General features: G+C 40.4%; 2 long non-coding RNA genes across 2 annotated transcripts in view; one reads left to right on the forward strand and one right to left on the reverse strand.

Moving 5' to 3' along the window:
• Positions 1-24,040, reverse strand: part of LOC131721022 (uncharacterized) — a 33,395-nt gene that overhangs the window by 1,485 nt on the left and 7,870 nt on the right. The gene's annotated exons all lie outside the window — the stretch shown is intronic.
• LOC131721021 (uncharacterized) lies at positions 16,249-21,455 on the forward strand. The gene is made up of 2 exons (XR_009319818.1): positions 16,249-16,681; positions 18,202-21,455. It is a non-coding gene; the product is annotated as an uncharacterized LOC131721021 (long non-coding RNA).

The raw sequence follows: 24,040 nt of genomic DNA on the forward strand, positions 1-24,040 counted from the left end.
CGTGAGGAAACTGTTGCAGAAACGTATTACTCTGACAACATGGTGTGGTTAAAATGGTTCCCTGAATGTTGCATAGTAACGTTGTATGCACATTTCATAGACACATCTCTTGAATTTCCATACATATTCAGACCAATTCTATTATTTTGCAAGTATATATTCAGTGTATTTTGTTTATTTGTTTCATTTAACTTAAAGAAACTTGTTATATAAATCAAATTTTATAACGTTATTTTACAGTGTTTTGACAAGATCGTCTGGAGTCTACAAATTTGTGTTGCTAAAATGTCACATGGTTCTGTTTGCACTTTGATACAATGTTGCCACAACGTTATTTGGTTTGCTGGGCACTCTATAAATGTTTAACTCAGGATGGATTGTTTATTACTCATAACTAAAACAGAGGTCAGAGAGCCATTGGCAAACTCAGACCACAACATCTCATTTGAAATATTTTTTAAAACCTCAAAAGTAATGACTAAAGCTAAGGTTTACAATTTTAGAAAAGCAAACTATGAAGGTATGAAACAGAGACTAACAGAAGTAGATTGGAGTAAAATAGAGAAAACATCCAAAGAAAAAGGATGGCTGTTTTTTAAAAATGTAGTACTACAGGCACAAAACAATTACATCCCAAAAGTAGACAAATCTAAATCTAAAACAAAATGGCCAAAATGCTTTAATAGATCAATTAAAAAAAATATTCAGTGGAAAAAGGCACTTTACAGAGCATTTAAATGGGACCAAAAACAAAGTACACAGAAAGAGTACTTGGAACTGCAAACACAAGTCAAAAAGGAAGTTAAAAAGGCCAAGAGAGAGATAGAAATCAATATTGCTAAGGGGGCTAAAACCAATTCCAAAATATTTTTCCAATATTATAACAGCAAGAGAACATTCAAAGAGGAGGTTAAATGTCTAAGAGGCACAAATGGCAAAATCATAGATGAAGAAAAAAAAATAGCAAATATATTAAATGATTACTTTTCACAGGTTTTTACAAAGGAGGACACAGACAACATACCCGACATGTCGACCTGTTCCTATCCAATTTTAAATAACTTTAGCATAACAGAGGCAGAAATGTTAAAGGGACTAGGAGCTCTTAAAATAAACAAATCCCCTGGGCCGTATGAGATCCTCCCAATAGTACTCAGGGATTGTACCGACAGACTGGAAAATTGCAATACCGATCCACAAAAAGGGTGACAAAACCGAACCAGGTAACTACAGACCAATAAGCCTGACTTCTATTATATGTAAACTTATGGAAACTATAATAAGATCCAAAATGGAAAATTACTTATATGGTAACAATATCCTGGGAGACAGCAAGCATGGTTTTAGGAAAGGGAGATCGTGTCTAACTAACCTACTTGCACATGGATTAGGGAGTGGTTAACAGGTAGAAAACATAGTACTGATTAGAGGAGAAACCTCAAAATGGAGTGAGGTAACCAGTGGTGTACTACAAGGATCAGTATTAGGTCCTCTGCTATTCCTAATCTACATTCACTGGTTGCCTACGAGGGCTTGAGAGGAGGTGAAATTGGGAGTGAGATATTAAGAATGAGACCAGATGAGAGGATTTCTCCGGTTGCTTAGGAGGCTTGAGAGGGATGAGACATTTGAGAGTTTAAGAGTGAGACGAGCTTGAGGGATGGCGAGATTGAGGGCTGGAGTTTGGGAATGGTGCTTAGTAACATTGAGGTTAGATACTGATAGCAGGACGAGATAGGGGGGACGAAGAGTTTTCCCTTCTCGTCGGGTCAGGCAGCATCCTCTGGCTGCTGGGCGACGTAGAGAGGGAGACATGAGAAGAGCAAAGGATTATATATAAACACTTTCCGCCAGGTCAGGCAGCATCCTCCGACTGCTGGGTGACGTAAAAGTGAGAGAGAGAGCAAAGTTTAGACATATAACATACAACAAACTGACTCTCGCTCCCGACGGGTCAGGCAGCATCCTCTGGCTGCTGGGCGTTTAGTGGAGCAAGAGACAGGAAGGGGACGAACAGGACAAAAGGACAGATCCTTCGCAACTCAGTGCAGCATCCTCAGGCAGCTAAGCTGGCAGCTGGGCGGCGTGGAGAGCTTAGGAAAAAGTGTCTCGGGTCCGTTTAGGAGAGACGAAAACAGAGAAACCCCCCCCCCTCCTCGGTCGGGGCCCGCTCGGCAGGTGGAGGCACGGCCTACTGCATGAGGGGGCTGAAATGGTCCTGGACCTGAAATAGAAGAGAGGAGATGGGACAGCAAGGTTGAGGCCTGGAAGGCTTAGCGCATAAGCAGCAGAAGAATAGGATGTGGCCGGGGGTCCCCTCAGGCCGGCGAGGAACAGCCGGGCGGCAGTGGTTGAGACGAGAGGCCGACCCGGACAGCCGGGGGAGTGAGACTCACTTCCCCCCAAAAGAGGACCCCCGGCTCCCCGCAAGAACCACACCGTGGGATAGAAAAGAGATCGCAGAGCCGCACACATAAACAAAAGCTAGAAGAAAAGAGAAAAGACAAGAGATGTTAGTAGACAACCTATGCCTATAAGCCGTCCGCACTGTGGAGAGGAAAAACCCCCCTGCAGGGAGGAAACCTCTGGTGGGCCTGGCGGAGAGGGCGCCCCCCACTCCGGGCAAGCTAACAAGTGCTTGGTGAGCTGTGGCGATGTCTGCAGAGGATGATCTAATATAAAGTTCACAGCTGAAGAGATCCAGCGCCCCATAGACTTAATCAAAGTGTTGATACCTGCGCTAGCCGCGGAGGCAGCTGCTCCGATCCAGAATGAATGGGGGGAAAAATAGTAGAAGAAAGTCCGATCCGTGACGAGAGGGTGCATAAACGGGATGAGAACCAGTGACTCGTAAGTATAGATCTGGAGCTGTCGAAGAGGGGATCTGACAGAAGATACTGAATCCTCGGCTTAATTGGACCGTTTTTGAAGATCTGATGAAGAGGATAAAGTGGTTTCCGGGGATTTGAGAGAGATCTGAGCACTTGAGGCCTAGAGCTGGGAAGTTGGAAATTGATGGTTGAGAATTCTGCACAGCGGAGAAATCCAAAGGCGACGGTCAGGCACAGGGTTTCCATGACGATGTCGTTGAATAGGTTGAAGCATCCTTGCCAGAGAGCAGTGATGAGACAAAGGAGAAGGTCAGTAGAGATTGATTAACTTGATGGAGAGGAGGGGAGCAGGCTTTTCTCCATACCTCTGAGCGTTCTCTCTAGAGATCCGCTATCTCTAGAACGGACGAGAGGAGAAAGATTGGAGGCGAAATTGATACTGAATGCCTGCTAGGTAGCATCTAAATAGAGGAGGGGGCTAAACATAGAGACAGCCTGAGGTGAGTGATGAAGGCGAGGAGGTGCTGTAGGTTGAAAGAGGTAAGAGATCCGTTTTTTTTGGTTTTTTTTTTAATTATTTATTTATTTATTTTTTACTCGCAAAAGTGAGTAAATGAAGACCAGGCAGTCGAGTAGGAGGAACGGGTAGATGGGGCGAGAGCGTTCTCCATGAATCCACGTGGTGATTGAAGGAGGCCGGAGAGAGAGTTATTCAGTTGAATATTGATTTGCTGAAAGGTAGTACGAGACGAGGGTTGGGGTCTGCTCCTGGGACCAGGTTGCAGAACTTCTGGATCTTGATGTAACTGTCTGTATTGAAGTCCTGATGAAGTCCTGATTTTTTTTTTTTTTATTTATTTATTTTTATTTTAACTGCAAGGTGTAGTGTTCTGTAGTAAAATTACTACAGCTGGCCAAAGTCCAGTATCTGGGTGCGTGGAATGGTTCACAAGACCTCATGGTTGAAATGGCTTAACGGTCAGAGTCTATCCATTGTATTCCCCTTGATGTCTTGGTACTCTTGCTTTTTTTTTTTTTTTTTTTTAAAAACGGTAAATCACAGGTGTTGTCACGGTAAGTTCACAGGGTGCACTCTGTTCCTTCAGGAATCCTGCAGAGGAAGTGTTTCACAAGAGCAGTTAGACATAGTACTTACCAAGGTAAGGTCATTGCATAGACAGAGCAGCTTTTTCTGAGGGTAGATATTAAAGAGTGAAGAATGTCTATTGATATAGGGAGCCAGGAGGGAGCGGGGGGGGGGGGGGGGGGGGTTTGAGGATCTCTCCGAGTGTCAAGCAAACTGATGGGATGGATAGGAGTGTTGAAGAAGGGACGGAGATGAGGCGGCAGAAATACTAAATTCCGGAGATGTAGGCTTTAACGGTAGAGGGGGCTAAGTGAAGAGAATCCTTTGCATGGGCGATGGAGGCTAGAATCCGTTGCTCATTAAATCAGAATGGGATGTATTTTGAGTGCAGAAAGTTGTAAATGTTTTCCATCCAGAGGTAAATGAAGATTTGGTCGCTGGGACTAAGAGTGTGGCCATGTAGTGATGAGCAGATTGCAGAAGGTTGGAGAGTGTTGTATTTAGTTGAACGGCAGATGTTGGTGTTGCAGAGTTTGATGAGGGCTGAGGTGGCAGCTGGACCTGAACAAATATATGAAATAGACTGCTGAGATGTTTTTAAAACTAAGGCAGAGAGATGAGATGCCAACCATCCTGTGTTAGTTAATACGGGATTGATCAGCGGTTTGCTACCATCTTGTCTGTTTGGAATGGAAAAGGTGAACTCATAAATCAGAGATTTGGGTTTCACAACTCCAATCATTCTCCAAATAGTGGAACTCCTTAATTCATAAATCAAACAGATTTCCAGTCTCGTACCATATATTAAAGCTTGTAGTATCTGAGAGGATGAGCGGACATATGACTAAATTGCTGAGGAAGTCAAGCTCTCCGTGTATATATATATATCTTAGATCCAGGTATTGGAGGAAAGCTGGAGTGTTGGAAGCTCTGGAGGAGAGCAGTTGCAGATTTGAACAGTAAACTAAAGCCACTTTTGTATGCTGCAATAGAAGCAGATCTGAAGAGGGAGTCGAGATTTGCTGTAATGAGGAGATATTAACAGTAGAGGCAAGATCTGCTGAACGGGCAGAGATCTGAGGGGTAAACGATGGAGTGCTGTCAGTAGTCTGCAGTGGCCTGCTGTAGAGAGCAGAGAGCTGCTGAATGCGGTGAAAATTGGTATTTGAGAGTTAAGGCGTTTTTAGATGATGTCGGCGATGGGGCTGCCTTTGGGCAGAAATGAAGAATGCATAGATCTGAGGCCGCTGCAGAACCTGAGAGGATAGGAATGCGTTGCTCGGAGGCTGCTACAAAACCTATTGATTTGAACAGGAGCAGTCTAAGAGTGTATTGTCCATTGCGGGATACGAGGACGCTTGACTGAAATGTTGATAATCGTAGCACATAGTTTCCGAATGTGACTGGTAGCTCAAATTGAATGAAATGGACTTTGAAAGTTATATTAAGTGCCATGATGAAGTTGGGGGCAAATAAGGAAGTGCAAATCCAGAAACAAGAAGGTTGCAGGAATGGCCTGATGCAGGGAAGCTGTAAATTAATGTGACGGTGGATTCTTAACATCTCAGAAAGCTGATAAGCATGGCTTCATGACAAGGTTCTCAAGGGGAGGAGTTTGGATTTGAAAAAATTCAAGTTAATATATGTAGAAAAAGAGGTTGAGGCAGGAGGGTACTGAGAATCCCTCAAAAAGACAACGAACTGCAGGAATTGATAGAAGGTTTGGAGAGTGCCAGATTCGCAGCGATAGCAAATCATCTTAAATTATGTAGAGCTTGTGGTATTATGCTGCCATCTAGAGGTTTTGATTGGAATTGAAACTATTGGCTTCAGTGAAGCAGGGTAGCATATATTTGGTTATTGCGATTACAATCCTTGTCTATGTATAAAGCATTTGCTTTAGAACAGTTAGTGATGATATAAGTAAGTTAATGTAGGTCTAGAAGAGGAGCCTGCAGTATTTAGATGTCACAATTCGGCGAGTTGAAGCTCTCATGTTGCAAAAGCGCTGCAGCAGGAGCCAGAAATTGCAGTCGTGTGGCACAGGCTCTCATTGCCTGTTAAAGCTGCCTGGTCGCCGTAGCAACTTACCACTCCCAGTAGTCACTCGCTGAGGCGTTGCCGTGGTAACCATGGTCTGTGAGGCGCCGGTGTAAAACAGTTGCAGTGCAGTGGTGACATTGAAACTGATGAAAACGCAGACCAAGTTGAGAATGACGCTGCGTTTTGAACGGCGCAGACTGAGCAGGTAGGAAAACAGCTGATACTATCTTGCGAGCGCAGACAGAGAAACGGCTTGCAGTGAAAGAAACGAACAAAAAACAAACACAGACAAGGAAGCGGAAATAGTGCTGGGTTAAAGTAGAAAAAGAGAGCGAGATAGACAGGAGGGGCAGCCAATAACACATACGTGGAGCAGTGCTGGCCATGCCCTAATAATTGACGTGGCGAGCGCTGCATTGTGCGATTGGCTGGAAATACTAAATGAGGCTGAACTGGGATCAGCTTCCACCCGGAAGAGATCGCAGACGCTACCGGGCAGGATGCCACGGAGGGAAGGTAAGACAGGCTAAAGAAAAGGAAATAGGATAAGAAGAAAAAAGGAGCGCAAAGCGGGAGAGCGCCCTCTACGGCATCCCCCGAATTACGCCTAAAGGCTAACATTTAATGATTTAGATTCGGGCATAGTAAGCAAACTTGTTAAATTTGCAGATGACACAAAAATAGGAGGAGTGGCAAGCACTGTTGCAGCAGCAAAGGTCATTCAAAAGGATCTAGACAGCATTCAGAACTGGGCAGACACATGGCAAATGACATTTAATAGAGAAAAGTGTAAAGTATTGCATGCGGGCAATAATAAATGTGCATTATAAATATCATATGGGAGATAGTGAAATTGAAGAAGGCAACTATGAAAAAGACCTAGGAGTTTATGTTGACTCAGAAATGTCTTCATCTAGATAATGTGGGGAAGCTATAAAAAAGGCTAACAAGATGCTTGGATATATTGTGAGAAGTGTTGAATTTAAATCAAGGGAAGTAATTTTAAAACTCTACAATGCATTAGTAAGACCTCACCTAGAATATTGTGTTCAGTTCTGGTCACCTCGTTACAAAAAGGATATTGCTGCTCTAGAAAGAGTGCAAAGAAGAGCAACCAGAATTATCCCGGGTTTAAAAGGCATGTCGTATGCAGACAGGTTAAAAGAATTGAATCTATTCAGTCTTGAACAAAGAAGACTATGCAGCGATCTGATTCAAACACTCAAAATCCTAAAAGGTATAGACAATGTCAACCCAGGTGACTTCTTTGACCTGAAAAAAGAAACAAGGAACAGGGGTCACAAATGGAGATTAGATAAAGGGGCATCCAGAACAGAAAATAGGAGGCACTTTTTTACACAGAGAATTGTGAGGGTCTGGAACCAACTCCCCAGTAATGTTGTTGAAGCTGACACTCTGGGATCCTTCAAGAAGCTGCTTGATGAGATTCTGGGATCAATACGCTACTAACAACCAAACAAGCAAGATGGGCTGAATGGCCTCCTCTCGTTTGTAAACTTTCTTATGTTCTTATGTTCTTATTTAAAAGCTGTCATTTGCAACCCCTAAACTAAAGTGTTACCACAACTGACATCATATTGCAGGTTAATGTCCAACCCATGCATGGGTATACTGGCATTGTACAGGTACATTTATCTGTGTTGTATTACTTCTTTTTTGGGTAGCATGGAAGTAAGTTATGTCACGTCTCAACGGTTCATCCTACGGTATCACTGCAATGGCACCTAATGGGAAACTACCATATCCAAGCTCTTCTTCACTCAATGTTTATGTATCCATCCATTCTAGGTGATGATTGGTCTAAAATGCACTGACATCAGGGCTTGCTAGACACCGTGGAAAAGATAAAAAATGATCAGTCATCATGGCAGAGGAACAGGCGTCACAAGGAGAAATTAAAGTGGTGCTGATCAGCTCCCAAACCGCATCATGGTGGAACCATCTCACATCCAGAGGCACTGAGGCCTCCAGGATATACTGGTGGACGGTCTCAGGATGTGCTGTCACTGTGTGCCCTCGTCATCATCTGAGTAATGGCCTGGTGTTTGCACCACACACTCAAACTTCATGAGCGTGCACTGTTGGGAGTACACGCTGCAATTCATGTAGTCACCCTTATAGGCAATATTGCACCACATCAGTGAAGCAAATTGTGGCTACAACATTAGGGTGGAAGATGTGGTGTGATAAGTAGTAAAGGCACGACAGCGTCTGTCACTTTTCCAAGCCTCGCCCCTTTCACACCTTTTGATTGATTTATGACGCGTCCCTTTTTACCGGACATCCGTCAAAAATGGCATCTGTTGTACCCTTATTTTATAGGCTATTACAAAGAAAAGACAGAAAGAAAGAAAGTTGTATTGGAGTGCATTGTTTTTTGACTATGTTCGAGACCCTCCGTAACAATAACCAGGAGTTATTACCATACAGAGTCCCTAAACATTTTTCACTATGTTCAAGACCCTCCGTAACAATAACCAGGGATTATTACCATACAGAGAGTCCCTGAACATTTTTTCATTATGTTTGAGATCCACCGTAACAATAACCAGCAGTTATTACCATACAGAGAATAAATAAACATTGAAAAGAATCACATAATCAATATATTATACACATATTACACTGAAAATTAACCCATAAGAGCAAATCTCAAATGCGCCGGGCCCTACATTTCGGTTGGATTTCCAGGCCGTGGTAGGTAGCTGTGTCAATTCCATAATAAACATGTATCCATCTAATGGTTGATTTTAATATTACAACATGTTCTAAAAAACGATTTAAAGTTGTTTTTGAATACAATAAAGGTTAGCACAGGCTGCATTGTAAAGGATTTGGGATATTTTAGGAGCTTACCCATAATGCCCCGTATTTGCATACTGGTTTCTATTAACATTACAGAGAACTCTAAAATACGATTTAAAAGGTATTTTAGAAGTTGATAGATGTTACCAATACGTTCTTTGTCTTAATGTGATTACCTGTATACAGTAGATAGAAAGATCCCATATTCGAATATCAGCCAACGGCCTTGTGGGAACAGTCCATGCATTGCCCTTGAGCAAGGTACTTTACTCAGATTGTTCCAGTAAAAACCCAACTGTATAAATGGGTAATTGTATGTAAAAATAATGTGATATCTTGTAACAATTGGAAGTAGTCCTGGATAAGGGCGTCTGCTAAGAAATAAATAATAAAAAAATAAATAATTACACAGTGAACAGCCCACCCCCAAGTCTACCTCCCTGAAAAAAGAACAGGCTCAATAGACTTTTCACAGTTAGATAAGGTTCTTTTTCAGTGTAATAGTTTAAAATATTACATATTGATTAAGAAGCCTTTATGTAAGATGTATTCTTCTGAAGGATAGTAGTTAAGACTCTTATTTAAGAAAAATCTCTTACTAAATAAAAAAACAGGTTTTTGTACCTTTTCTTCTCTAGGACTGCTTCTTTCTTCTTGGCCAAAAGACAGGGTCTGTTCACCATATTCCCCATAACTCTGCTGCTTGGTCAAAAAACAGACTCTCTTCCTTCTTTCTCTATAATTTCTTACTAGTCCTGAGAAATCCCAAAATATATTCAGTTTTAACAGGAAAAGATGACCCTTACTCCTAATCACGTATTAAGCCAAAGAATGTAGTGGTCAAATTTTTTAGCTTCAAAAATAACATTAATTAGATGTCTTTGCTTACAATTGTAAGTCGCCCTGGATAACGGAGTCTGCTAATAAATAAATAATAACAATAATAATAATTAGAGTTCTCTGTAATGTTAATAGAAACCGGTATGCAAATACAGGTGCATTATGGGGAGGCTCCTAAAAAACCCTAAAACCTTTACAATTCAGCCTGTGCTAACCTTTATTGGATTCAAAAACAACTTTAAATTGTTTTTTAGAATATTAAAATCAACCATTACATAGAACCATGTGTATGGACACAGTTACCTACCACGACCTGAAAATCCCACAGAAATGTAGGGCCCCCCAGCACATTGCATGGATGCTGTTGTGGGTTATTGCTCAGTGTAATATGTGTATAAACACACTGATGAGGAAACTCTTTCAATATCTTTAAATCGTTTTTTAGAGTATGTTACACATATCCAGGTCGTAGCCACTGCAATATTAAATTCAACCATCAGATGGCAGTAGGCGGCATGCATTGATACATTTTTTTTAACAGAAAAAATATTATTCTTATACCTAACAATGTCTTGTATGGTCTTAAAACAAGCACAATAAGACAAAGAACGTATTGGTAACATCTATCAATGTCTAAAATACCTTAAATACCTTTTAAATCGTATTTTAGAGTTCTCTGTAATGTTAATAGAAACCAGTATGCAAATACGGGGCATTATGGGTAGGCTCCTAAAATACCCTAAATCCTTTACAATGCAGCCTGTGCTAACCTTTATTGTATTCAAAAACAACTTTAAATCGTTTTTTAGAACATGTTGTATTATTAAAATCAACCATTAGATGGATACATGTTTATTATGGAATTGACACAGCTACCTACCACAGCCTGGAAATCCAACCGAAATGTAGGGCCCGGCGCATTTGAGAGTTGCTATTATGGGTTAATTTTCAGTGTAATATCTGTATAATATACTGATTATGAGACTCTTTCACATGTTTAGGGACTCTCTGTATGTTAATAATCTTGGTTATTGTTATGGAGGATCTCAAACATAATAAAAAATGTTTAGGGACTCTCTGTATGGTAATAACCCCTGGTTATTGTTATAGAGGATCTTGAACATAATAAAAAATGTTTAGGGACGCTCTGTATGGTAATAACCCCTGGTTATTGTTACGGAGGATTTTGAACATAATAAAAAATGTTTAGGGACGCTCTGTATGGTAATAACCCCTGGTTATTGTTACGGAGGGGCTTGAACATAGTGAAAAAAGTTTAGGGACTCTCTGTATGATAATAACCTCCTGGTTATTGTTACGGAGGGTCTCGAACATAGTCAAAAAACAATACATTACAATCCAACTTTCTTTCTTTCTGTCTTTTCTTTGTAATAGCCTATAAAATAAGGGTACAACATTTGCCATTTGTAGGGAGGGCTATTTTTGATGGATGTCTGGTAAAAAGGGACGGGTCATAAATCAATCAAAGTCTGGGGAAAAAGGGGAGGAGCTTAAGGATCATAGCACTACTATGAACTCTTCAGAAGAGTCATTTGTTGAAAACACTGAGAATGGGTTACAGATTATTCTGTGGCATGCTTTATTCTGTGGCATGCTTAATCCTGCAGCATTGATACAGTTTAACAGAATAAATATTATTCTTGTACCTAACCACGTCGTGTATGGTTTTAAAATAAGCACAATAAGTCAAATAATATTGTGGCAACATCTAGCAATGTCTAAAATAACAGGGTTTAAAAAAAAATATATACTGTTAACTGAAGGAGGCATAATCAGATTAGCCATTAAACCATTCCTTACCGCTATTGATTATTTGTTTTCAAAGAGATGTCTACCCCATTTGAATACAGTACACAGAACGATCAATTAGACACTGCCTCGTTACACGGCGTCTTTTTTACAGCCCGCGGATGTAGGCGAGGTGAAACTATCGAAAATACTTTTATTCATATTAAAACATTAGTTTTCACTTTCAAACATGCTTTTTATAAAATATTTATTTTGAAAATAATTAGAAACTGATGCTCGCATATTAAAAACGAGCTACAGACACGATTCTGCGGCATGCTTAATCCTGCAGCATTGATACAGTTTAACAGAATAAATATTATTCTTGTACCTAACCACATCGTGTATGGTTTTAAAATAACCACATTAAGACAAAGAATGTATTGGTAACATCTATCAATGTCTAAAATACATTTTAAATCGTTTTTTTATAGTACGTTACACATATCCAGGTCGCAGCCACTGCAATATTCAACCAGCAGATGGCAGTAGGTGGCATGCTTAATCCTGCAGCATTTATACAGTTTTTTTTAACAGAAAAATATTATTCTTGTACCTAACCACGTCTTGTATGGTCTTAAAATAATCACATTAAGACAAAGAACGTATTGGTAACATCTATCAACTTCTAAAATACCTTTTAAATCGTATTTTAGAGTTCTCTGTAATGTTAATAGAAACCAGTATGCAAATACGGGGCATTATGGGTAAGCTCCTAAAATACCCTAAATCCTTTACAATGCAGCCTGTGCTAACCTTTATTGTATTCAAACGAACATGTTGTAATATTAAAATCAACCATTAGATGGATACATGTTTATTATGGAATTGACACAGCTACCTACCATGGCCTGGAAATCCAACCGAAATGTAGGGCCCGGCGCATTTGAGACTTGTTATTATGGGTTAATTTTTAGTGTAATATGTGTATAATGTACTGATTATGTGACTCTTTTCAATGTTTATGGACTCTCTGTATGGTAATAACTGCTGGTTATTGTTACGGCGGATCTCAAACATAGTGAAAAAATGTCGGCTGAATCATTGTTCAACAAACTTTAAAAATATCAGCTGACTTCCTATAAAAAGGAAGCACTCTCGTTCATTAACAGTCTCAGTATCGTGGCAAGAGAAAGAGAGAGACTTTTGACTTTCAAAGGTCCTTTATTAATCATTAAAAGCAAATGTGCAAAAAAACAAACAGGTTAAAATCTGATATAAAACGAACAGTCTGCTGGCTTTGGGGATCAACCGAAGCCTCCCCAGCGCATCAGCTCTAAAATCCCCAAAACTACTTGTAACATTTCTCAATGTAAGTAGTTTTCCACTCTCCTGTTCCTCCTCCTCCTCCTCACAGGGAGACAGCAGCAGTGCTGGGAAACTGGTGTCCTCACTCTTCTCCCTACCTCGCTCCATTTCCTCCCTCAGGACCTCTCTGAGCCCTGGGGAGAGATAGCCTCTGACCTCAGCCAGCACCCTGTCTACCTGTCTCTCGCAGCACCAGCCCAGCCTGCCACCGAGTTCAGCAGCATTGAGCCAGCGAGAAAGCCCAGGAGACATTAGGTGAGCCAATCTGACCACTCCTGCCCTCATGAACCTGGCACACAGCGCCTCTGACTGAAGGCAAGGTGTCGAGAAAAGCGAGTTGTAGAAAAGAGGCTCCTCCAACAGGTGCTGACCATTCAGATTCTCCTCCTCTCTATCTACCTTCACACCTTTCCAGACTTTTAAAATATTCACATAAAATAAAGGCAGGTTGAAACTTTTCAGAGTGCTGTGATCAATTAAAAAAACATGTTTTCCTAAACCCAGCCCCCCCCCCCCACATTGTTGAAGAACAAGCAGGCCAGCTTTCTCCAGTGAGCTTTTTCTTCAGTGTACAGGAGCCTCTGCACCGCCATCATTCTAAAAGCTGCTAACCTGCTGGCGATGTCAACCAACCCTTGTCCTCCTTCATCTTGTGGGAGGTACAGGACCGCTGGCTTCAGCCAGTTCCTCCCACCCCAAAAGAACTCCAAAAACGTCTTCTGTATCTCTGAGACCAGCCCCCAAGGAGGGTCCAGGCACATGAGCCTATGCCATAGCATAGAGGCCGCCAGGTTATTAATCACTAGGACCCTCCCCCTGAAGGACAGGTGAGACAGCAGCCATCGCCAGCTCTGCAGTCGCCCTCTCACCTTGTCCGTCAGGCCGTCCCAGTTTTGCAGCCTGTCCAGTCGTGCTCTGACTATGCGCTGTGATGTGTGATGTGACCAGGTGTATTGGCGAGTGGTGGGATGCATACACCTCCAGGTGTCAACCAAGTCAGTGGATTCCAAAACTGCAGCCAACTCTCTCGCGGAGGGAGGATGGGGTTCTGCACTTTTACGATCTTTGTTAAAATCCACAGTACAATTAAAATCACCCCCCATTATTAACATATTTTCATCATTTACAGTTAAAAGAGTGCTTTAAAATCTCTAAAACTAAAATCCTTCCACTCCCAATATTTGGAGCATATTTAAAATATTTTTAAAAATATAGCTAAAATCCTCTATTTTTGCTGTTACTTTTAAAATCCGCCCTTTTATTATCTCTTCTGTCTTTAAAATGTCAACTTCCAAACCTGGTTCAAAAAGCACAGCTACCCCTGCGCTATTATTGGAACCATGGCTCAGAACACACTTCCCCTTCCAATCAGCTCTCCAGTCTGGGTCATTACTGACATCAGAGTGCGTCTCCTGCAAAAGAGCCACCCCACCCACTTCTGATCTAAACATTCTAAAACTTGTGCTCTTTTAAAACTCTGTCTACAACCATTTAGATTAAAAGAGATCAAATGTATTCTTCATGGCGGTAAAATTGTTTAAAACCATAAAAGAAAACCAACAAAAATTATTTAAAAAGTTATAAAACTGGGCCATTTTAATCTTTAGAAGTTTCCATCATTCTCCTGACTATTACCACAATTTTTTTCGTCTGTACCTCCTTGGCTGGTCAATTTCATGCAATGTGGCTTTGTGACTTCTCCGCCGCAGCGCCGCCGGCCCAAATCTCGGACCCCGGTCCTCCAGCAGGCTCGATCGCCTTCAGGGTGGGCGGGCATAACTAGCCTGGGATCTGTAGGTACTTTCTCAGAGCTCCGCTCCAGCTGCTTCTTCTTGCCATCTTTTTTTCATTTTTCTTTATTTTCCTTTTATTTTTAGCTTCAGTGAAATCAATATCTTCACCGTTTTCTTCACTGGAGTTTTCTTCTGATTGAGCACTAGGCTTGTTTTTTTGCCGCATCCTGCAGCGGCTCTTCCTCCTGTGCTCCCTGAACCCCGACAGCCTCCTCCTGTTCTGCCTGCCCTGCCTCAGCCTCTCTGATCGGGAAGTTTATCCTTTGATGTCCCTGGACCCTGCACTTGAAACAGCGCATGGTGACAGTGCTTGCAAACAGCACGCAACTGCTTCCTTCTACTGTAAAGGTCCAGGCGACATTTATTTCACTGTAAGGATCATTAATTAAGTAAAATAAAAGTTTGTCTCCTAATAGACATGACATGTTTTAGCTGAAGGTCTTTACACCCCAGCGGAATGGACTTTATCGGGGAGCTGAGTTTCCCCTACCTGCTCAGCTCTCTCTCCCGCAATTCATTTTTTAAATACGGGGGTACATTTGATAAAAATCACCTTTGTAAAAGGTGTAGCAAGGGGTGCTACTTGTACTAAATTCCCCTGCACTACGAAACCCTCCTTCACCAGTTTATCTGCATACTGCGTCTCTTTAAAAAAAATCACCAGCCCTTTATTCATTCGAGACCCTGAACTAATCCTGTCATCCCCAACTACCTTGCACACCGCAAGCAAACAATCCTTCACTGACACCGCACTGTCCGGGACACAGCGACAGCACTGCCGGCGGGTCAGACCCCTCACTCCACCGGCATGAGAACTCGTCACTAGGATTCTACTGACCAGCCGTCAGCACAAACCCCCGCACACAAAACACACACGCACACACAAAACACCAAAACAGAATCAACAAGTAAATTAAATAACCAAACTATTTATTTTAAACTAAAAAAACTAAGCACAAAAGCAAAACAAATATTCAAAACAACCGCTCCTACCCTACGTCTTCCTGAAGCTTCCCACAGGCTCCTCCCACACAGAGAGAGGAAGAAACAGAGAGAAAGAAAGACAGACGGCATTTGAAGAGGATTTGCCGGATTAACGTTTCACTTTGAGTTGAAATGAAGAAAATTAATTCAAACAAAACTGCATCATATCGAGACCGTTTATGCTTTCAAGCGAACCAACTAAAAAATGTCAAAATACGTTCCACTGTTCCATTCAGTTGCTACATCCAACTTCATTGCATACAAAACAGAGTTTTATCTTCAAATTAGTAAAACGCAGAAAGGGTCATTGTAGTCTGCGTAGCAGCATTTACATTTCAAATACAGTGGTAGCCTACTATAACCTCTACTAAAACCATTATACACATTAAACAGCAATACAGCAATTAGAAAAAAAGGTTGATTTTTACTTACATAATCATAGAGGAAGTCCCTTGACTATTTTGGTTTTTTTTGCTGCAAAGTTGAAACTGGAAAGATGCTGTATGTGATTTGTGACTTGTCACAATTTTTAATAATAAAGATGAAGTTTATGTGGGATTTGTACTTGATATTCAAAGGGGTTGCTATCTTCATGTTGGTGGTTTCTCTGCTTGATTAGTTTCTGTTTACTGTATTTGGATTCCTGAACGGAGCACCAGTCTTTTTTTTGTTTAAGCACTTTTGTAGCACCTGCACAATACTTTAAATTCGTAGATTTGTAGTTGAATTGAAAAACAATTTGGGTAAGAGCAGTAAAACAAAGTATTAAACAAGGCAAACAAAAGGCACAAGCCACGGCACACTGTGTAATTTTAACACTATGTCACATGACAGCCATAAATTCCATGATGTAGGTTTATCGAGTACTGTGTTCTCTGTGCACGTAAACGAAGGTTACATATGTAACCGTACGATTTGCTCCACAGCATTTATTTGCATGAAAATTGCACAATCTGCACGCTGCATTCTCCATTACAGATTTCTGATGACTGCAGAAAGAGGAAGCAGGAGGAGGAGGCCGTGACTCAGATTCAAGGAAAGGAGAGTGAACCTGGACCTGCTCCAGCACAGCACACTGTATGTAAGAGCAGTGGATCACCCGAGCCTGACCCACAGCCAGCCTGACACACAGACAGCAAAGACATCCAAAAGACATCCAGGTGAGCTGTGTTCATTTACGAATATGGGTGGAGGTGTACTTATATATGCTTTTTGTTAACAACATGCTTTATTTTTTTAATTTAAAGTACAGTGGGCTTGAAGTACAAATCTCAACTAGAAAAGGGAAAAGAAAATACAAATCAAATACACAAATGAAAGCTAAAAAAGTACTTGTAAAACTCAGAAAAAGCAATTCAAATATAATGAAAATTAAAGATATACAAGTAGAAAAACAAATACAAACCGCAAATACAAATTCAAGCAGGGCTTGAAATTAAATAAAAAACCTGAGAGAATCTCCAGGTTCTTCACTGAAGTTACATTCATATTTACACCCTTCCACTTGTAAACAAGTGTTTTGTGTTTCTGTTAAACAATGCATTTCTTGTCTGTTTTATGCTGATGTGTATTATGTTTGTGTAGCATGTGTGTTTTCAGACCTCAGATTAGCAATCTCCGTGTTCCAGCTGCGTCCACATCTCACATCCACTATAAATTTAATTTCACTTGCACTTTCTTTGCTTGGATGTAAGTTTTGTTGAGAAGCTGCTGTAAGATTTTTAAAAAAAAAACTGCAGTGTTTGTCATTTCCGTTGTCCTAGCCCCCTTGCTTCTGGCAAACTTGTGAGAAATGTGCTAAATGTTTGCCAAAAATGTACTGAACATTTTCTGCCAACTTGCTGCACGGTCACTTTTTTCACATGCAAAGAGGTGCTGTGTCGAAGACTTGTGGCAAACAGCTATGGCAACTTTCTCTTGGAAATTTATGACAGTGTTGTTGCAAATAGTTTTTGCAAATGTCCGATGAACGTGGCAGCAAACTTGTGTCAAAAAAGTTTTTTTTGTTTTATGATGCCTATCCTGCTATACCAACTAGTTTAAAAACAGGCGAGTTCTGGAAAATATTATAGTAAATAGTAATCAGCACTGGCAATTTTGAGGAAAATAGCAAAACAATATTATACATTGGTTTAAAAGTATATATATATATATATATGTGTAGGTATTCTTCATAATCTTTGTTCATTGAAAAAAATAAACATATTAAAACCATTACAGACCCTTTATATATTCATCAACCCCCCCCCCCCCCCCCCTGTTTCATCTCAGCAACCTTCCCCATCCCCCTGTTTGCCTTAAATTAGAATATACAGATATACAAAAAAGGATGTTTATGGTGTCTTTGTATACACCTGGACCAATTCAGATTTAAAGGGACAGTCTGTATACCAGGACTTCAAAAGAAACAAAAGCCTCTCTATAAAGTATGAACTGTAACAATATATACAAAAAAAAGAAAAATGATAATTCACACTTCACTTGACATATATGCCTTGCTGTCTCAGCTTCTGAGGCTGGTGTTTTTATCCAGCGATATTTTCTCATGACTTGTCATTTCTCAACTGCCACAAGAAAAAACCAGCAGAAGAACACTTCTGGAGCAATAAATCAACAGGTGAAGTAAACGTGCTAGGGTGCAAATATGTTTTTTATTATTTATGATTATTGTATGTTACAGGAGACAGATCTCTCAGCAAAAATGTCCTTTTCTGATCTCCTGTACCCTGACAACCCCAAAAGGCGTGAGAAGGTAATACAGCTGCAGCAGGAAATCTACTCTCTGATGTCCAACAACTTTCGAGCCACCAACCGCCTTATCAACACCATTAACGACCACCTCCACTTAGATTTCCCAATCATCAGCATCCAGGAGAAAGGCACAGTGCAGGAAAACTGCAATATATTAATCAACTCCATGAGGAACATCCAAAAAGAGGTGGAGAAAATCGACGAGAAGCTGAAAGAGAAACTGGAGCCAGAAGCCTACAAGAAGCTCCATACCTGAACCTGCCGCATGAGCAGAAAAAAGCTTTGTTGCGTCTTGTTGTCCCAATCATAGGGTCTATAAGCACTGTTGCTGGAATAGTACTTATCACACTCATTGTTAAGGGGGTTATTCTGACCGGTATGGTAGTAGCGATTGGCACTGTAGCTACTTGTGGGATAGCAGGGCTGGCCTTGGCTGTAGTATTCATAGGGGTTGACTTAATAGCAAGTGCCATTATGGGTGCAGTGGAGAGGGACAAACTAGAACATGAAATAAGTGAATATGAAAAAGCCCTGGATACATTCAGGCCAGCATCACTTAAATACCAGGAAGATATCTTCTACGCCATCATAAAAATAGAAAATATTTAATGGGCAAACACTAGGGTGACCAGATGACTCTATAGGGATTTTAACACTCCCCTTAAACTGAATGCAAAGAAGCTGTAAATTAAGCATTGACACCTTTGCTTAATTGAGTGTTGTTGCCTTTACGGTGTACAGCAACAGTAATAATGATGTAAAACATCTGCAATTCTGAACATGTTTCACTAGCTTCTCTTCTGTGAATTAAAAATAAGTGGCCCTAGTGTAGGGTTGCCACCTTTTCCACAAACCAAAACCGGACATATTTCTCAATTAGCCTATCAAACACCATACTATCAGATCCTGGTACATATCAATAACATCATACTGTTGGTATTTTTAGCAGTCGAACTTGCAGGCCATAGTGGATACAGTAAAGTAATTCCTGCCTGGTTGCACATTTCGCTAGTTCAGTATCGTGTACATAACTGTGTAACACCATTGAAAACTCACAGAAAAACTCAATCATTCATACTTTCTGTCTACGGTACCCACGTTTGCTCTTATATAGTGTATTATACAGTACATTACTTTTAATGGACAGAAATCTTTAATTTAGTGTCTGCTAAATGTCTATAATAATAATAATAATAATAATAATAATAATAATAATAATAATAATAATAATAATAATAATAATCATAATCATAATAATTAATACATGTTAACAGTATGTATGCTTTGCCTTTGTATGCATTTCACCTAAAACCGGACATTCGGGTTTGTTAATTGGCACCCGGACACAGATGCCAAGAACCGGACTGTCCGGGTGAAACCCGGACGGGTGGCAACCCTACCCTAGTGACACGCACTGATGCTGAAATCAGTATCTGATTGGTCCAATCAACTGCAGGAATTGTTAACAGCTAATTAGTATTCCGGGTTTACATGGCATGGTAATTTAACAACAATACTTATTTACACAGAGGTGTAATGGTTCATTCATACGTTCTCCAGACCCTATCCGCAGCATCCCGGCATTATGGAGTCATCTGGTCACCCTAGCAAACACCCAATCCATGTAGAGCTCAGCATGTGACTATTTTTCAATATTGCTTTCGCGTTATTTCTTGAACTTCTGTTCCCACCTGCAACAAGGCATAGAGATCCTGCAAATCCCACAAGACAGAAATATTCCCCACTGAGAGCCCCTTCCCTCAGCTGTGTTCATCTTGCTTCCATGCCCCTGGGCACTACCGACTCCCACCCACCTCTGCGTCATTTTCTTGCATTTTAGAGCAAACATATTCTGTATACACTTTGATAACCTTAAACATATTGACTTCAAAACTTTGACCCACCCACTAATAGCAAACAACTCAGAATTGAATGGCGGTTGGTTTTGTGAGTAGAAGAAAACGCCTTCTTTTGAACAATCACACCGCTATTAAGTACAGATTTATCATTTGTGATAAGAGGGGTGAGTCAAAGTTTTGATTTAATCTGGCCCCAGGTTTTTAAATAACATATTTACTTTTACTTTCAAAGATCATGAATTTGGTGTTTTTCTGCAAATTACCCCTTTTTTTTTTGTTTACCCAACCAATCCCACCCACTACAACATATATTCGACCCGCTACTGCTCTATGGCAGCGGCCTGTACAGGATCCCAGTCCAGTTGCAAGTTTAAATTCCATTCATTTTACGATATTGCTACATAGTTTCCTGGTTTTTGTTTTGTTTTTTTGCTCCCCTTCATTAGAAGAATCTATGTAAATGGCAAAATCCCTTTCATGGGCAGCTTCCGATGGCTCAGAATAACCCATGTGATATGCGTAGTGTATGTTCCCACTTCCTGTTTGGATTACTTTGCACTTATCAACATTAAATGTCATTTCATAAGTGTCTGTTCAATCCATGATTTTGATCCCCAATCCTGTTCCTGGAGGAGCCGCAGTCCAACATGTTTTCTAGATCTCCAAAATGACCAGCACCTTCAGAACTGGGAAGAGTAGCTAAATTGGTCCAATTAGAACAAGACTTAGTTGAATTAGGTAGTTCAGCCCACAGCTGGAATGAAAATCTGAAGACACCTCGGCCCTCCAGGACCAGGATTGGGGACTCCTGGTCTAAGTCATTTAGTAAATTCCTTGCTGTTTGCCACTTCCCCACTTTGTATCATCTGTAAATTTAACTAGTTTGCTATCTATACCAGAATCGAAATAATTTCATATAGATCAGAAAGAGCAACAGATGTAAAACAGACCCCTGTGGTACACTGCTGCTTACACTGGCCCTGATAGAGGTTACGACCCTTAAGATGAATCACTGTTCCCTGTTTCTCAACCAGTCCATGTGAAGACATTACCTTGGATTCCTACAGTTTTTAATTAAGAATTCACCTTTTATGACATTAAACACGATGTAAATTTTGGCAATTTTTCTGTTTTCTTTTTGTCTTTGTATTTCACACAATTAAGAAAGCAGTTATTATTACGTTATTGATGCATATCACAAACACCTGTCACTGTCATTCAGTGAGCAACTGTTTAGACTCTATTTGTAGTGCAGCAAAACTTTTGGGTCATTTGCCAAAAACCTTGACCTCCTTTGATTTCAATAAAACAAAATTGTAATGAATGTTTGTCTTTGGGAGAAACTGTTAATTACGGGGGATTTAATACCAATCCGGACCTCCAAAATATTTTGTAGGCGACGTTTTGCTGAGTCAAGAACCCATTTTAAATCACCAACTATATAATACTTCGACAAAATCTTTAAAATGTCAAATTGAGTAAATAATTAGATCAATTAAGTCATTAAGAGCAGAAGTTGGAATCCGGTAGGCACTGCGGCCCCCCCTTCCAGGAACTGAGTTTGACACCCCTGACCCCGTCCCTTTCGGGGGAGCACGACTGCTATATTTCGTAGTATAAAAATTGTTACAATGTTCGCACAGTTAGGGATAGAATATAATTGAAAACCAGGCTGTGTAATGAACTTTTTTTGGAGTGGGTTGTTTTCAATAAAAGTATGAATAATGTATTTTGCAAACTTCAAAATAAAAGCAACAAATAGAATAGCTGAAGCCAGGACACCTTAAGAACAACTGTTGTAGTTCACTCTGTTGCTCGTTAATTGTTCATAATCGAGGAGGAAAATAAAATACATGATACTGGAGAGGATTCGGTCCAATAAGACCTGGGTGTCACTGATCGCACCCTGGTGGCTGAGGTGCCTGTGGCTTGCCCCACTTAATAGAGATGCTTTTGCGGGGACCCGTGGCAGCTGCCAGCTCACAGGAGTCTGCCGAGCCAGGCAGCAGGAAAGCAGTGGCATCCACTTCAACTTTCGGATTCGACCATTGAATGGCGCCGGTTGAATGCGCTGGGCCTTCCAACTGCGGTGGAGGAGACACCGCAACCTGCTAGAGCTCCCGCTACTAGAACTTTGTGTTGTTTTAAGATCAGTATGCCTGCTGAACAGTCTCTTTATATACCCCATTCATATTCTAACTTTCTTTTTCAAGTCAAGGCTCTTTCAGCTCCTTCAAAACATACAAATCAATAAAAAATAAATACAAATGTCCTCCTGACAAAAAATAAATAGTAGAAATACTACACCTTCTGATATTCAGGCCTTTTTGACATTAAGTTTGAAGTACCCATCTTGTTAAACAACATTTTAACATGACAACATTCATCCATATCTGCTGTGTTAGTGGTGGATGACAAATTGTAAAGAATGTTTGTGGGGTTGCGTGCTTCGGCTAGATGGTAATTGAACTGGGTTACCGTCACAGAGATGATGACTGTACACAGAACGAGACGGCCTGGCAATGTATGTCGAATGTATAGGCAGGGGATGCGTTTGAGCTATTCAAATTTTGTGTGCAGACGTCAACATTTCTTTGGAAAAATGAGTCAGCTTGAAGTGGTGCAGCTACGTTTGCCTGAGAAATACTGGTATGTGGAGTGACTTTCTCTAAAATGTAAAAAAAAAAAAAAAAATGTGTCATTAGCCTCTTAGTTAACACTGTAAGATGATTCCTGTAATTCTTACAACAGACGTTCTTCCCAGGCTTGTTGCTCTCTTCTCTGCCTCTCCATCCGTCATTGGTATCTGAAGACAGTTCAGACATTTAATCTAGAAATCTAATATCGGTGCCTTGGTTCAGAAGGACAGCAAGTGGCAGGGAGCCAATTCATTTGTATCACTTCTCCTAAACCATGAATTTAGAAGGTTCAGCACAACTTGGCTTGATATTTTTCATTGCTTTAACGTACTGTGCTTTCAAAAGCTTCCATCTTGTTTCCACTTGGTCAACCCTTCTGTTGTTTGTATCCAGCAGATGGCATTTTTTTTTCTACCACTCTTTCGAATATGTTGTTGTTTCAATTGCTTACGAACCATCAATGTTATTTATAATTTGGATTTCGTCAAGATATTCGATTAACAAACCAGGACTGCTTTTCTGATTTCAGTTCACATGCGCGCCAAACAATATTGCAATCCTCTCTCTGGTTTCACAAGGTAGCAGAATCGGGTAACCCACGTCTCGCAAATTCGATTACCTTGAATCTGTTGACCAAGAAAAACCTGATTTCCCAATGGCAGGATTTCCTGATCTGATGACTCTGTAGTTGGATTCAAACAGAATTTGACATGTCATGTAAACAAACTGATTGAGGAGGTAGTCATGTCGTTGTGTTGTTTATTGTATTCAACTGTATTATTTTGCTTGCTAATTTTATAAACCCTGTGTGTAGCTTTGGGAAAAACAAAAAATAAAAGAGAGAGGCTTTCAGCTCAAATACAATGCAATTTTATTTCCCCCAAAATGAACTCATTATGAAAAGCAGAACTCTAGAAATTCATTGGGCCGTCCGATTGATATCTTGCTTGCTAAAGTTAACCCAAGCTTTAAGTAAAGTAAACCCAAGCTTATATACATAGGAATAAACAAGTTTCAGTTATAGTGGATCTTTTCAGTGATTGGCAGTATATACAGTTTTTGGGTTATTAAGAGTTGCATAGCTTTGTGTACACAATGTGATTGCAGAATGCATCCTACCAGTACTTATAACATAACCCGTTTCTTATCTAAGAAAAATCTGCTTTTTTCAGAAAACAGCTTTTTTCTCTCGAAAGTCTTCTGCAGTTCTCAGAATTCAAGACTAATCTATCACCCCCCATCTTCCACTCAGATGCTGTAACCACAATCT

The sequence above is a fragment of the Acipenser ruthenus genome, chromosome 47 (assembly GCF_902713425.1).
Source record: "Acipenser ruthenus chromosome 47, fAciRut3.2 maternal haplotype, whole genome shotgun sequence".
NCBI classification, from domain to species: Eukaryota; Metazoa; Chordata; class Actinopteri; order Acipenseriformes; family Acipenseridae; genus Acipenser; species Acipenser ruthenus.